We start from the raw sequence: 16,192 nt of genomic DNA, 5'->3' as shown, positions 1-16,192 counted from the left end.
TCCATTTCAAAAATGTTCTCAGCACCACAATTCTTCTTGAATAGAAGAGTAATGTAAATAAATAAATTGAAATTGAGCCCCCTGTTGGTGATGAAGTATTCCCCCCAAATGGCATAGTAACTCAATTTTTGACGGTCTTTGTGGTTGAACTTTGGAAAGCTTTTCGAAAGTGTTAAATACGTTCAACTGGTTTTTCAAAGATTACTAGTATAACTTAGAGACATTATTACCTCTTATAAAAAAACATATTTTCATTTCCCCAATAACTTTTTCTAGCTTAATACTCAAGGACCAAGGCCACAGTTGCAAAATTTCAGGGCACGCCATGCCCAGAAAGTATACTGTAAACTTTGCTTCCTGAAGTTTGGTAATGCAATAGTACAGATGAAAACTTTCATTTATTATTCCATTGCTTGTTATTAACTAATCTTAGAAGACTGTGGGGATTTTGTGTGTGTTCGTTTTGGGAGTTAAAAAAAAAAAGATTGTATGTGCCTAAATTACATGTTTTAGACCCTTCAAAGAAACGATGAATTAATATTTGCTTATTTTTTCCTCGTAAAAACTATTCATTGAGCGAACATCTAAAAAAATGAATAATTTCAATATTACCATAAATTTGAAGTGGAAAATGTTTTTCTATAAAGGAGTTTGTATAAATTATTTAAAAAGTAATTAAACTGGAGCTCAACTAAAGAGTATATTGTAGGAGGGAAAGTGATCTCCTCATGAATAGAAACTAAATGTTTTCATAAAGTGGTGTAGTTATTGTGACAGCACAAATTGTATTAATAACTAGTTGGGAATTGAAATAAAATGTTACTAAGTTTCAAAGGCTTGCCTTTTAATTAAATTTTGTGTGATTATTACATGAATGAAATAAAATCTAAGTATTTCTCCTTTTTGTGCTCTTGGGGCAGATAGTCATTTGTTCACAATTTTCCTGCTTGTAATCATTAGCATTCAAACTTTTTGATTGTCAGGTTGTTAAAACACTGAAAAGTGCAACCCAGAAACGAAGTGGTAGAAGTGAGTATGAAACGCTGTCTAGTGTGACAGAGACATTCATGACTGGAGTCTGAAAATCAGGGTTTTTTAGATTGCTGATTATTACCCCATAGCTTAATAGAGACCCAGAACTCAATGCAAGTACCATCTCCCCTGTACCACCTACCCACATTGACTGTCTCCCCTTTAATACTTGTTTAGAATTCATTATCTGCAATAACAATGATCTCCAAAGAAAGGTATATTTACCCTCAGGAGTATGCAAGATAATCCATTAGGATACAGAAAGTAAACATTAAAGCTTCTATTTGTTTTTTATTTCCTCCTTCTTAAAACGTAATTTTTGTGAGTCTTGTAATGTATTAACATTAGTATATATGTATACTATTTAAAAATTTTTAAATGTATATTGCTAGTGCATGCTCAAAAGTTTTTTAATGGTAGAGACTCATGTCCAAGAAAGTTTAGACCTAATGTTCTATTGTTCTGTACTTATTTTAACACTTTAATGACTGAATCTTCCTGGGCCCCTACTATCTTTATGATCTTAGCTCAGTTATTAAATTCCTCTATGTGCAAAATAGAACTAAAAATGATACGTTGCAGTGGATGTAGTTCTGATTGTATCATTTTTATGAGAACAGTTTTGTAAGAGATAAAGTGCTACTCAAATGTGTATGAATACCTTGAGAGCAGACAATAGTTCATTTTTGTATTTCCAGGACTTTTCACAGTGGCTGGCAAATAGAGCATGTTTAATAAATATATGAATAAATGAATGAATGAGGGTCTCTCTCTCTCTCTCTCTCTCTCTCTCTATATATATATATATACATATACATATCATTAACATTCTTATGGGAAAGAGCAAGATGTGGTGGAAAACATTAATGATCATAAATGAGAAAAATCAAATTATCTTGCTCTATCCTTGGCACTGTGATTTTTTTAAAAACAAGTCATTCATTTTTGCTGCGCTCAGTTTTTTCCTTTACAAATTAGGCATAATAAGATAATTATCCTGCCCTACTTCACAGAGCTGTTTTTAGAATAAAATTTATGTGAATTATATATGTGAAAGTTTGTCATGAACTCTTATGAAAATTCTAGGCTAACATTGGTGTTGATTTCTTATGGTTCTATCATCTCCTACTAAATTGCACTTGACTAGAAGGGAAAGTTCCTCCCTGCCTTATGCTTTTGTTACATTCCCTTCTGTGCCTAACACAATGCTTTACCCATAATCAATTCTTTATTTAAAAAAAAAAAAGGAGGCTTTTTAAGGAATGGTGACCTTCTGTTTTCAAACCTGCCCATGCTTTTGAGCAAAAAACTGGTGGTGTTTGAGGGGTTCCAAACCAGTACCAACTTGTGTCCCCCCAAGCACTTTTTATCAGTAAAAAGGCAAAGCATGTACTGGAGAGAATGCTTGATTTATACCTGTCTAGGCAATCAACCTGCCACCCACAGAAATGTTGGAAGTTTGGCAGTTAATCAGCAAGGCAATTTTTTTGCTCTATTCTCCGTTGATGATCCTTTGAGTTTGTTTCATAATGGTGTTCCTTAGTCATTTTGTCCCATAATAAAATGAATAAGGACTTTGTCTGTATCTCCACAGCACCTCCAGAACAGTGCTGGAGAACAGTGCCAGAACGGTGCCTGGTATATCCTGGGTGCTCAATAAATACTTGTTGGATGAATGAGCTAAATGACTCATGGAAATGAAGAATATGTATACTCAAGATTTTGAAGTATTTACCCAAACATTGATTTGATTTAATTCAGTAAAAGTTTTCCCCAATTTCCATCATTATAGGAAAGACTGAAAAAACTAGAGTTTGTGCTGAATTCTTTTCCAGTGTTAAGCTCCCCTGATAGTCAAATTACATTGCAATTTCTCTCCTGTGCTTATGCGTATGCATATTTGTTTTAAATACATATAAATAATGGGCATCCTTTTGATTTAAACCCAGTCCTATATAGCTCCTATTTTTTCTGAGGACCATAATTTCATGTTTGAGGAGAAGAAAAAATAACCAACACATTTGAACATAAATATATCCACTCTCAAGGCGATGTCTTTCATTGGGGTAATGACACATTTTTTTTCCCAAATATATAACCCAAGAAATTATTTTACACACAAACCAAAGAGGTTACAGAATGAATTTTTAAATTTAACCCTTCAAGATACCATTCTATTTCTTTCAGAAATTGCATCATGAATTTGAAGATTAGAAAATAATCACATTTTCAGTGCTATTTAAGTGTGCTTTCCCTAAGACTCAAAATTTAAATGCAATTTTTCTCACTCTCCTATATAGCACTTTTCTAAAGCAGTTGCATATTATCTCTACAAGGTTTATAGAGTAAGAATACTGAGGGCCCAGAGATGTATCCAGTTTCTCAATTGACCAGTTAAGTTCCTTTCTCTTTTCTCACCCTGCCCACCTCCTGGTGGGTCAATTGATGAGGAATGAATTGGCCAAAAGGCAAGGAGTGGGGGATGAGAGGCAAAGTCCTGGATAAAGAGAACTAGATAATTAAACACTGGATAGTGAAAAGTTGACTTAAAACAGCTCTTTTCAAAGGAGACTTCAAATTGCTGTCTCCTTACCAGACTGGAGAATCCAATTTGTCAGGATGAGTTGATTCTCATGCAGATGATGTAACCTGACAGCTAGCAACATGTAGGGGTCTGGTAACCAAGCCAAGAAATTTGGTAGCACAGAGTAAGTGAAGATGAATCTTTTTCTAATCAATCAGGATTACGTTTCTTAGAGGTTGTTTAGCCTGTTACACATTAACAGCATATTTTAAACACATTCTGTGCTTTTAAAATTGTTATAATTACAAAAATGGATTTTTTCTGCTCACAAATTAATTACAGGAAAAAGTGATGATGAAAGTATAGTTATTGACTCATGTTCATATCCTAGAATGCCAAGGATATTTCACAGGCAGATTGGCATAATTCAACTTCCTTTGAATTGTGACTAAATTGGACTCAAGGAGAACTTAGAGTTTGATCTATAAATATTCATTTACTATAATACAGTAGGGCTCTTTTTTAAGTGACAGTTCTAACTCATTATTAAATATATGCAGTAAATTTCCGGGATGCCTAAGAATATAGCCAAGGGAAAAAAATGATTTTGAAGATTGAAAAAAGATTCATGCACTCTCTGGATCTCAACTAACAAAAATTAATTAATTAACAGGTCTAAATTATGTCTGTCCATAATGCAGCCAAAGTACCAGCTTCCCAGATGTTCTTAATGTCACCGATCCCATTATAATTCCTCAAATGCCAACAGTACCTCCTTTGGGGTAGGGGAATTATACAAGAGAACAGGTGCTAGCAGGATGGAGGAGTATAACCATAGGCATGTTGGTCAGAATAATTATAGTTGTTAAAGCAAGAATATTCAAAGAGCAGTGCATAATCATGCATTACCAAAAAAAAATCACAATGATCACCTGACCAGTGTCAACATCCTACAACATCCTCCACTAGAAAGGGGCACCTCCTTTTCGACAAGTACCTGCGATACCGGAAGGCAGATGGCAGTACTGAATAGCCAACTGTTTTGCATATGTTGACTGTGATTGTCAAACAAAGGATCCTCTTTTTCAGGGTGCTTTCTCCATTGGAGATACTTGGTTAATATTTGCTACACTCTCTTCATTTCTTTCATTGCACCTTTTGCCATTTATCTATTTTCTTGTTTGCTTATTTGTCTCCCATTCTAAACTGTAAACTACCCATGGTCATTTTTCTTAGGGAGGGAGATAACTTTTTATCAAATTATAATATTCATGCAGTAAAGTACATATATCCTTAGTGTAGAGGTCAATGAATTTTCACAAATTAAACACAACTGTATAGCAAGTATCCAAATTAAGAAGCAGAAGACAAGCAGCACCCCAGAAGACTCCTGGTACTATGTCTAGGTTGTTATACTCCAAAGGTAAACATTTCCTGACTTTTAAAAACTGTGATTTCTTTTGCCTGTTCTTGGACTTTATTTCAAATAATGCTGCTCTAAATATATGTTCACAAAAAGTATATATCTCTGGCAAATATATGTACATATCTTTGTGGTATATATACATAGTAGTATAATTTGGGGGTCAAAGGGTATGCATATGTTCAGTTTCAGTAGACATGGCAGACAGTTTTCCAAAGCATTTAAACCAGTTTCCACTTTTACCATCAGTGTGTGAGTGAGGAATCATATCTGGTTTGTTCACCATTTTATCTCCTGCACGTGTCACAGCACTTAGCACCAAGTAAGTACTCAAGAAGTCTTGGCTGAATAAATTAAATTGATATAAGTTAGAAACGTCTAAATGACTATTAGCATTTCATCAATCTTTTCAAGTTTATAAGAAGCCGAAACAAGTTTATGGCCCACTTCACAATTTTGCTAAGAGCCATCCCTAGGTAATCGGTCCCTGAAAAAAACACCTCTTCACTGAATGCTGTTTTCTAGGACAGATTGCTGACTCAATGGAATAAACAGTATCAATCTGACAACATAATGAGTTTAGATATGTTAGCAGAGGAAGACAGTTTAGTGTCAACTTTCCCAGCTGCTCTTTATACAGTTAAGGACACAGAGGCCTAAAGAAATCAAATTAGGTGCCCTTAGGGTAAGAAAGGATTCATAAGTGGACATATTCTTTGTTTTCGTCTTTAAAACTTTGTAGTGAATGATTATTTTATTTGTATACAATAATGTGTTTTGCCAAGAACAGACTAGGATTTTTATTTCATTGGTAAAACTCATGTTTTTACTGTGACCATCCCCTAAAACACTTTTTTCTTTTCATTACTTAAACAGAACAAATTACCTTTGTCATTATGCAAAATTGCTTAGATTTTGTCTTTGGGATGAGATTTGCTCTATTTTTTGCATGGTGTGATCACAATCAGTCCTGAGGTTCAGTGGTTTTTTTAGGATGGACTTTTTATTTGTTCATGTGTTTTTACCAAATGCATCTAACAAATAAAACCATGTGGAAGAATAATAAAGCTTTAAGTCTTTCATCTAAAGAATAAGTGCTTTATTGTGAATACAATGAAATTGGAGAGAAATTCAACATTTAATATGTTTCTACCCAATAATTACAAATACTCTGAGGAGGCTGAATCACTGCAGTGTTCCAAGGTCTGGGACATAGACTGGATTTGGATGAAGATACATGTACTAGATTCTACTAATGGCTTCAAACCTTTACCCCTTCTTGAGTATCAACACCCTTTGATGTGTTACTTCACAGTTCTAATAAAGAGATGGAGTATACTGCCCCACTCTTTGACTTTAAATTCAGTTATGTGACTTTTTTTGGAAAATGGAATGTTAGGGTACATGAGTGACAAAGGCTTGAAAAGTACCAATGCATTTAGGCTTTCTCTCTTGAGCCTCTCCTATGATAATGAGATACCCTAGCTAGTAGGCCAATTCCTGCAGGAAGCTGAGAGTCATGTAGAACAAAACCCGACTGCCCCAGCTGAGCCTAGCGTAGGTTAGTTGACTCCAATTGACCTCCAGATACATAAATGAGTCCAGCTGAAGTCAACAGGCTCATCCAAACCCCATCCAGATCAACTGACCCCCACCCAGAAAACCCTTAGATGTGTGATCTAAGTAAGTGCCTTCTTATTATTGTATGTCATTGAAATTTTGTGGTGGTTGTAATGCAGTGGTATTGAAGGCATAGTTAAGGGATACAAGTATCATCAGATAAGCACGGGTGGATAATGACCATGTTTACCAGAGGATGGTAAAAGGAACAGGTGCCACAGCAAGGGCAACTTGTCAGCGAATTCAAGTTATAGGTAGAGAGAGTCTTTTTTTTTTTGTAAATGTATTTATTTTATTTGTTTATCTTTGGCTATGTTGGGTCTTTGTTGCTGCGTGTGGGCTTTCTCTAGTTGTGGCGAGCAGGGGCTACTCTTTGTTGAGGTGCTCAGGCTTCTCATTGCGGTGGCTTCTCTTGTTGTGGAGTACAGGCTCTAGGCGCACGGGCTTCAGTAGTTGTGGCACACGGGCTCAGTAGTTGTGGCTCACAGGCTCTAGAGCGCAGGCTCAGTAGTTATGGCACACGGGCTTAGGTGTTCCGCGGCATGTGGGATCTTCCCAGACCAAGGATCGAACCCGTGTCCCCTGCATTGGCAGGCCGATTCTTAACTACTGCGCCACCAGGGAAGCCCGGTAGAGAGAGTCTTAAAAGAAAGACTGCTGTTCAGTAAATAAAGAGCTTAGAAGTTACACTCTGTCCTAACAACAAGTGAAAAGCTAAACAAACTGAAAAATCAACAGCTCTTCTTATGCCTATCAGAGAAATGAGGTCAAAGGACAAACCATTGGCCCCAAAATAACTTTTATAATGTCTTATAGTTCAGATGTGGGCTTGGGAATCCACCTTTGGAATCCTCTCTACCCACTGAATGTTATTACTAACACATTTTATGTGCCATGTTTTGTCTTTCCAGAAATATGCTAGATCTTGCATAAGAGTAAACTACTTACCGTAGGCTATTGCTAAGGCTTATTAAACTTCAAGTCTCATCTGTAGTGGGAAAAGACAACTTTTTCAAGAAATAACAAATTGTAGGAGGTAAGGCTAAAACGAAGGGCTGTCAGCTCTCTCAAGTTTCATCAAGTTAAAACAATATGTCAATATTAACACCTTTTTGGATATGGCTTGAAAACGATTTTTACTATGAACATCCTTAAAAGGAGCTTAGGACCAGCGAGAAGAAATAGAACAATCATAACAGCCTGACTCAACAAACCCTATTTTGACGTAAAAAACCTTATCGAAGAGAGCATGCATCAATTAGATTTGCACAAAAACCTAATTTGTTTCATCCACATTCTTGAGATTTTTCTGTTTTATTAGACAACGATTCTTAGTTTTAAGGGCAGAGCGTATACACCAGCTAGTCATCTCTCTGAGCTTCAAAAACTGGTTGGCATGCTGATTTCACCTCCCTCAAGCACTGAATTACAGAATCGAGAAATATAGTAGAGAACTGAGAGTGAGACATTGAGTTGAAATAATGAGCCTAAAAAAAAGTCAGTAAAATAAGAATCATTAGGGAAAACACCATCTACATGAAATAGACTTTCTATAAATCCCTGAAGAATGCCGGATTCACTCTTTGTATTGAAATGCCTCTTCCAGCCAACCTCACCAATACTTTTCGTTTTTCTATTAATTACTTTACAACTGTCTATTAGCGCTCACCTGCTACAACAGGATCCTAGGCAGCCGGGAATCAGGGATTGTGTGAGACCCAGCATCAGGAGGATGGTGGAGTGGCAACCATGCCTCTTTGCCATGGCTTGGGAAGAACAAGAGACAGCACTCTGGCCATCTTGATATCGAAGGGTCTTAACAGCCTCTGCCTGTCTCATAGCAATGGTCAATCCCAACTCCCTCACCCACAAAGAAATTCTCTGGTTTGGAAAAACAAGATGAATTCTTCATTAGGAGGGTACCAAGCTATTATACAAGAGCTATACAGATGGTACAAAACATGGTTTACCTCTCCAAGAAATTTCACTCTAACTGAAGAAAAAAATGATGTACACAAAACTACAGCAATTAAGTGGTCAATTATGTGTTTCAGATTATAAAGGCAATAGATTAGATCAGCATTCAGTAATAATTTCTATTTTCATTCCAAAAGAGTTTGATTGTTAATCCAAGGTTTATGTGCTGCTGTTGTAATAGAAACAGCTGACTAATCACAGCTGCTTTTACTTGTATGTGACAGTAGTTTCACCTGTGAAAAGCAAGCAAAAAACAGAGAAAAAGGGGGTTAATAGCTAACTACTATTTCAAAATTACCAAATCATACCTCGTTTCTAGCATAAAATAGTAAAACAAAGTTGTTTTCATCTATAGAAATGAAAATTGTAATGTTTCTAGTGAACCTTCCTTTTCTAATATTAAAAAAATACACAAATGGAGAGTTAATATTCATATTAAATGCAGGCATTAATTAGGAATTTAATGTTTCTAAAGGATATAAAACAAATTTGCCAAGCATACTAAGGGTACCCTGATATAAGAAAGTTTCATCACTTTTTTTATGCCAGTAAACTATGTTGAAAGAATCTTTAGCAACAAAACCTCTATTTATAATTCTTCTAAATATCTTCTTGTGAGGCCAAGGATAAAATATACTTCCAGATACAGCAGGCATGTTTCCCTGGAATTTTGCCATTGCTTTTTAGAATGGTGTTAAATATTTTATTTCCGTTTATTTTACTGTCTTCTGTCTTTCCCCTCATTAAACCCTTTTGACATATACAAGAAGATATATATGACAAAGAAATTAGTAAATAAGGGAACAATTAACAAGTTGTGATCTCAAATGAGACTATAATATGTAATACACAATTATTGATAACAGAACATTTTAAAGGGTAGTAATATAGGATAGAGAAATGTGTAAGAAATGCTTAGAGGTATACTTTAAATAAACAGTATAAAATTTGCTCAAGTTTTCCAAAATTATATGGCATTTATTATTTTCAGAGAATACAGTCAAGTTTACTTGCTCTTGTTTTTCTTTTTTTGCATTATTATTATTATTATTTAAGCTTTAATGATCCACTGGACTACAGGAAGAAAATCTGTTTTCAGTTTTATCTCATTTTATTCTATTTCTGTTTTTAAATGTGTTTCATAATGTACATAATACATTAATATGATTTTATATATATATATATAATTTATAAGTAAATAAAAGTGTTTTGGAGAAAAGTGCCCCAAATTCTATTTTTCTTGTGGAAACATATTCCAAAATTTAGAGGATGACTTTTAAGCCATCAGTTAACATAAACTATAAAAAGAAAAAACAGAAGAAAACAGTAGCCTGAACATTTAGGAGTAGATTGACATATTGTATTGGAATTATGAAAAAGCAGGAATGAAGTAAAAGAAAAACTGCTCTGTTCCTTTTGTTGAAGAAATGAATGAGAGGGTGAGCCCTGAAGTGAAGTGACATATTGGTAAAGTAAGCAGATACAATAGCAGTCAAGACCGAGCATAGGGGCAAAAGGAGGATAAATGTGTGAAAATGTTTCCTTCATCAGTTTTTGTGTCACACAAATATATGAAATGAATGGGAAATGACAACATAGCCAAGAAAGGCAAACCTGGGGTGATTCAAATGGGAATGGATAAAGGCATTGACACAGTAAAAGAGAGACAGAGAGAGAAAGAGAGAGAAACTCCCTCTTTGAAAACTACCAAAATGCCACAGCTATTTATTTTTATCTAAAATTAACTAAGATCTGTCCAGAATATCTTCCAAAGATGTGTCTGCCCTCCACCTTGCATTCCCCTACCTTGCTAACACTTAACTTCTTTCCTCTGCTTCTCTCTGACCCACTCGTGGTCCACTTTCTTGACCAAGGGCTTGGAGAAGATGAAGTCCTTACCCAAGCCTATATTCTCCTCTGCTTAAATAGCTGGTCTCAGCTTAAGAAATATAATAACAACAACAGTAATATCAGTAACAACAAATATTATGAGCCCATACATTCAGGAATTCTTCTAAGGTAGAGATAATTACCCTATATTACAGATGAGGAAATTGAGGCATATATTGCTCAAAGTAGTCCATTAGTAAGGGCAAGGTCAGGATTCAAACCCATGTATTTTTGGCTCCAATATCTATACTCTTGACTACCCTGCAATACTATCTAACAATATACCAAATAAGTTAATTTTGAATGGATTCCCCATATAATCTTTTCTTTGTATTCCCATTTCTAGGACCTCAACATTCTAAAACCTTTATTTAGATCAAGTAATATTAGTATTAGTGGATTAAGCCCAATGTCCAGCTGTTCAAGTGTAAGAGAGTGGAATAAGAGGAAAGGGGAACTATTCCAGTTACAGATGTTATTTCTATGCATTCAGACATAGGTGAAAAAGAAATTGCAAAGTTGGCAGTGCTTCTTTTCCTTTGTACATCTAAAGGCTGTGCCCGGCAGTGTAACCACTAAGCAAAGCCTGGCACAGCTGTTCATTCTTTCTCATCGCCTTTTATCTATGCAGTGCTTTCCCGTTAATGTGAGTCCTTGAAATTCTGAAAGCCAAGTGCTTCATTTCCCATCATTCCACACCTAAGCCAAGTTTCTAAATTGGCTTTGATGTGTATTTAAAATGGCTTGGCATCCTACTGTCATCATTCCCTGGATCAGTCCCACTCTGTGAAACTGTGATATGATTATCACTGTCCCAAGTGAAGAGACCAGCTGCATATGGAACCATGATGATGTCCTTCTGCAGCTTTGGGTTGTTCATGGATTACAGTGATGACTGCTGGGGAGTACAATGTGAATGGGTGAGAGATACATGTTTTGAGATCATGTAGGAGTATGTAGCGATCTTCCTTTTAATCCATAGATTAAATCCATCCTTCAGCCTTAGGGTTTTAGTTCTGAAGTTTTATTTTCATAATAGGGCAGCCAAGCTTAAACACTGCCATATTCAAATGCTTTCTTTTCTGAGGTTGAGGAATAAGCTTAACCTAGGGCATATATTTATATTCTAGATAATGCCTTTTGGTGAGAATTGTCATATTTGGTGAGTAGTTCTTAGTTAATGTGTAATGGATTTATGGAATAGATCGTTTCTTTTTCCAACTAATATACTATTTCAAAGTTTGAATGGCTTTCATGAAAAAACCCCAAATAGAAACTGATCTGTAGTTAATCATTCACCTATGACTGCATGTTCTAATGACATGGTTGTTATTAAAAACACATAACAACAATAATAGCAAAAATGAACACCCAGTTCCTATCCCCCACTCTATCCATAGAATGTAAATAGTGAAAACTTCTCAAAGGTATAGGAATCTATAGTAAACATGCCCCTGCTTTTCATGTGCTGCATGAGATATTGCTCAAAAAAATGTTATCTCGGTTTTTGTATTTTAAATAGGTTTTGGCTTTAAATAGGCTGACTTGTTTCTTGAGGTACATGATATCTAACCTTAAGGTAGGCCATCCAAAGCTCTCAGAATTTCTCCCAAATGTCTCTTTTAGATTCTTATCTCAAGCATGAAACAGGAAGATTAATACTAGAAGAGACCTTGGATCTTAATCCTTACAACTTAATTTCTACATTTTAGAAATGAAAAAAAAAAAAGAGAGAGATTCTATAATAATTCAGTGCCTACTAAATGCAATACACTGTTCCAGTTTTCCAGTTGTAAAGAAAAGGCTGCCCAAGAGATTGTGCCAGGCAGATATGTTTGACTTTCCATATCCATCCTCTACTCTTCATGCTGCCCTCTGCCCCAAGGCTGACCTGTACGGATAACGTTCACCAGCTCTCAAGCCCATGACCTCTGAGGGGGGTCAGCTAGTGGGGAGCCCTGGCAGAAGATTAATCAGAAGGATGAGGGAGAAAGTAGAGTGACAAGGGTATTATTCCCCTGGACCCCTGGCTTTGCAGGTTCCCCTGACTGACTGCTCAGCTTGACAATATCCCACTGCTCCTCTCCATGTGTCCCCTCACCTTCCAGCCTCCAATAGGCTCATCCTTCCCTCTTTTCTTAGGGCCTGGTGTTGTGACAGCTTTGCTGTTGCTGGCCTGGGCTCCTGCACTAGGCCCTGTACTTTCCCTATTCCCCCCCAGACTTTTATTATTAGTCCCCTTGTAAATAAATCCTCCTTAATTTATTCTGAGCATGTTGTCTGTTTCCTTTTGGGATGCTAACTAATACAGAGATGTCAACTCAGATCTCAGGAAGTTTACATTTTAGCTGAATTTCCCAAGGCCATTTAGAAGTGGCACCTTGGGGATTAGAATTAAATTCTCCTAACTCTAAACTGAGATATCATTTAAGTGCCCCATATGGCCCATAGACCAGCTTAAACGGACACAACAAAAGGGCCAGTATGTGTACTTTTTCAAGTACAAGATTTTTAAAATCTACTGCTCGCGTTTATAAATTAGGAAAATTCATATAAAATATTTAGATTTTTGGTGGAGTTTTATTACTCTCTATGGGAGCAGATTTGAAACTGCCATTTTTTACGCAGGGCTTTTTTCTATAGTCCCTTTTCCCTTTCCCTTGCTTTATTCCCAACCTACTGGTCCTAGTGAGGTTGCAAACATTATCTTGATGTGTTTTCTCTTCCAGAGTTGTTTGTATTTGAGAGGAATCAAAAATGTTAACATTAAAAGGTGAATGAGGTATCAGTAGTTGTGGAAGAGCCAGAAAGAGGATTTGTTTGTTTATGTGTTTGTTTTGTTTGCTATTTTTACCAGGGAAGAGAGCAGCACACCTTCTGATAGCATGGAAATTATACAACGTTTGAAGGTTCCTGTTTTGGGCAGCAGCCCTGAGAGACTGTGGCTTTTCAGAACTCATTCCAGAGCTATGCTATGGTGTTGATTGTGTGTCCTTACAAGCCTCTCCTCCCTGTCATCAGCATTTCCAGCTCTTTATTTCAGCTCAAAATAGAGCTGCTCTAGTACCGTGGTCATCTTCCCCTTGAACATGCTTATCACTACTACAGGTCATAAAAGAGATAATAAAACACAATAGAAAATTCTCATAACCCAGGATGTCCAGGAACCACACCTGTTTTAGTTTAATAATATTACTGAATCATAAATGCGTTAACTCCAAAAGAACACAATGATTAAAAAAAAGGCGGGGGGAGCTTGTTCCAGCTCCAACATCTGCTGAAGGCATTCTCTTGGATTTCTTTCCTCATTTTATGAATTAAGGAATGAGGATAAGATATACATTTACACAAATACAATTCAAGCCATTAAAAGTGTTATTACCCTCAAATGTATGTTAATGACTGAAAACCAACTTAAGTTATGCAATATCAGCATGATTTGCATGATACGGCAATCATCTGGTGTAATCAACAGAATTCTTCATGTTTTTGGAGATTGCTTTGCTGGGACCTTACCATATACTGCCAGGCAGATCATCCTATCATTACAGGCCCTTTTCCTGAGCAAATTGACTACAGTGGCATTATTTCAAAAGTACACAGTTTTTTTTAAATATCCATATAAATATTGGATATAAGCCATATTTAGTGTCCTAGATGCACAAATCTCTACATATTTTTTTTTTGCCAAAGTCATCTGTAGCTCTTTCCTTTACTCATGCTATCATCAGCAATAAATGGCTTCACCTAATATATAGAAACTATCCGGAAACTGGAAATTATATGTGGGAAATGCCCAGTAACAGGTTATACCCTCAGCCCTCCTGGAGTTGGGTCTCAAATTTCATCTTATATAGCCTGCCTTAATGAGGTATTGGTAAAGATGGAAAAAGTCAGTTCCATAACAAGTTTGACCAAAATCTTATTCTGAAATTTCATAATTGAGTGACCTGGAAACATCATCAAAACTGGAGAACAGTACTAGTCGAATCTACCTTTTTGCGTGTCAGTGTGATTGAAAGTATAGCCATAGTGTTTGGGATAACAGAAAGTGAATATTTTAGGCTGGAAGACACTTGTGTAGACATTATCTAGTTAAACTCCCTTATTTTGCGGATAAAGTAATCGAGCCTTAGGAAGCTTAAGACACAAGTGTGATTTCACCCAACCAGTTAGTAGCAGCACAGTCTAAACCATAAAACAGGTCTTCTGTTTCCAAGTTCGTATGTCTTGCAGTCACTTGTATAAAAATTGCTACATAAAAAAATTCAAACAGAATTTTTTGTTTATTATGTGTTTAAAATGTCCAACTATGTCATAGATTCAGTGTAAAATGTTTCTTAATTAGTATACAAAGTGGACAAAATTAATCAACTCTTTGGAAAGAGTGTCAACAAACAGGCAAAATGGCAACTCTTCATTACATTATTAAATGCATTTGACAATTTTTGTCTTTGGCTTGCAATAAGAAAATTTGTGGCAAGACAGAGTTTTTTAACTCTCTAAGCTTCAGGAAGTAAAATGAACAAAAAACATAAAGAGAATATTTTATAATGTATAGACCACATATGAAAAGTAAGAGAGGAAACAAGGCAAAAAAATATACAGAAAGCTCTAGTTAGTAAAAACTGTCAACTATTTAACATAAAGTACAATGCTAGTTAAAGATGGGAAAGGGTTGTTAAAAAAGTCCTGGTTACTGGACTACTGGGGTCAGTGTTTTAGTCTGTCTTTGAATGCCAAATTTAGGCTAACATCTCAATAAATAAAAGGACTCAAGTGATCATTTTGTGAAAATTCACCAATGTTGTAACATAAAAGTTTTTTTTTTAATTTGTGTGAATTTAATGACAATAAATTTCAAAAAAAAAAGAATTTATTCCTACTGAAAAAGGTGAAGTTTATAGTTTAATAGTAAGTTATCTTTAAGCCTATCAGGCTCTTGATCGGTTTTACTAACAATGAACTTTAGCTGAATATGTCTGTGTCACTGACAATGTCATTCACTTTAGACATTCTGTCTCAATTCATACATCTAATCCCACCACTAAGAAATAAAATCAATAATACAAGGTAACCCTTGGTTTGCAGTTACTAAAATTCAAAAGAAAATATTCAAGTTCCTTCTTAAATCTCCCAAACTGTTTCAGTCTTCATTTGTAACAGAAAATAAATCCTTTAGCAGGTCTGCCAATGCAGATGATAAACTATCACTCAGTCTAATTTGCACTGGAAATAATTATGCAGTCAGCTTGGCATTAAATCATTTTAATCAGTTCTTGAAACTGGAAGTTGAAACATCTTCCCACTGGGATTTTTGCAGTAGTTGTTACCCAGTAGCTCTTTGAGACAATTTGCAAAATATGCAGGTTAAGGCACCAAATGGGTTGTTAGCTATGGAATCGTAAATGATGGACAGACCAATACAATGGAATGTCTATTCTAGTAAGTCTCTCTTAGTGGATGTAACAAAGATTTCTAGTGGCCAAATGTATACTCAGTTCACAAATCTAAACTCATTTTAATTCAACATAGAGCTATATTTTAATAGGTTCCAATTAAACCAAATGCGAGTCATCACTATCGGTCCTTGAGGGAAGGAAACATTTTCACAAGATAGTACACTGTACACTGAGGATCCCAAGTCATTTTCCCGGTGAACTCCTGAGTGTCTACAGGAGTTCATCAAAGGCTTGCCATGCATTTTATTTTTCATTAGAATATGT

Source organism: Eschrichtius robustus, chromosome 8 (assembly GCF_028021215.1).
Source record: "Eschrichtius robustus isolate mEscRob2 chromosome 8, mEscRob2.pri, whole genome shotgun sequence".
Classification (NCBI taxonomy): Eukaryota; Metazoa; Chordata; class Mammalia; order Artiodactyla; family Eschrichtiidae; genus Eschrichtius; species Eschrichtius robustus.
This window is presented reverse-complemented; position numbering follows the sequence as displayed.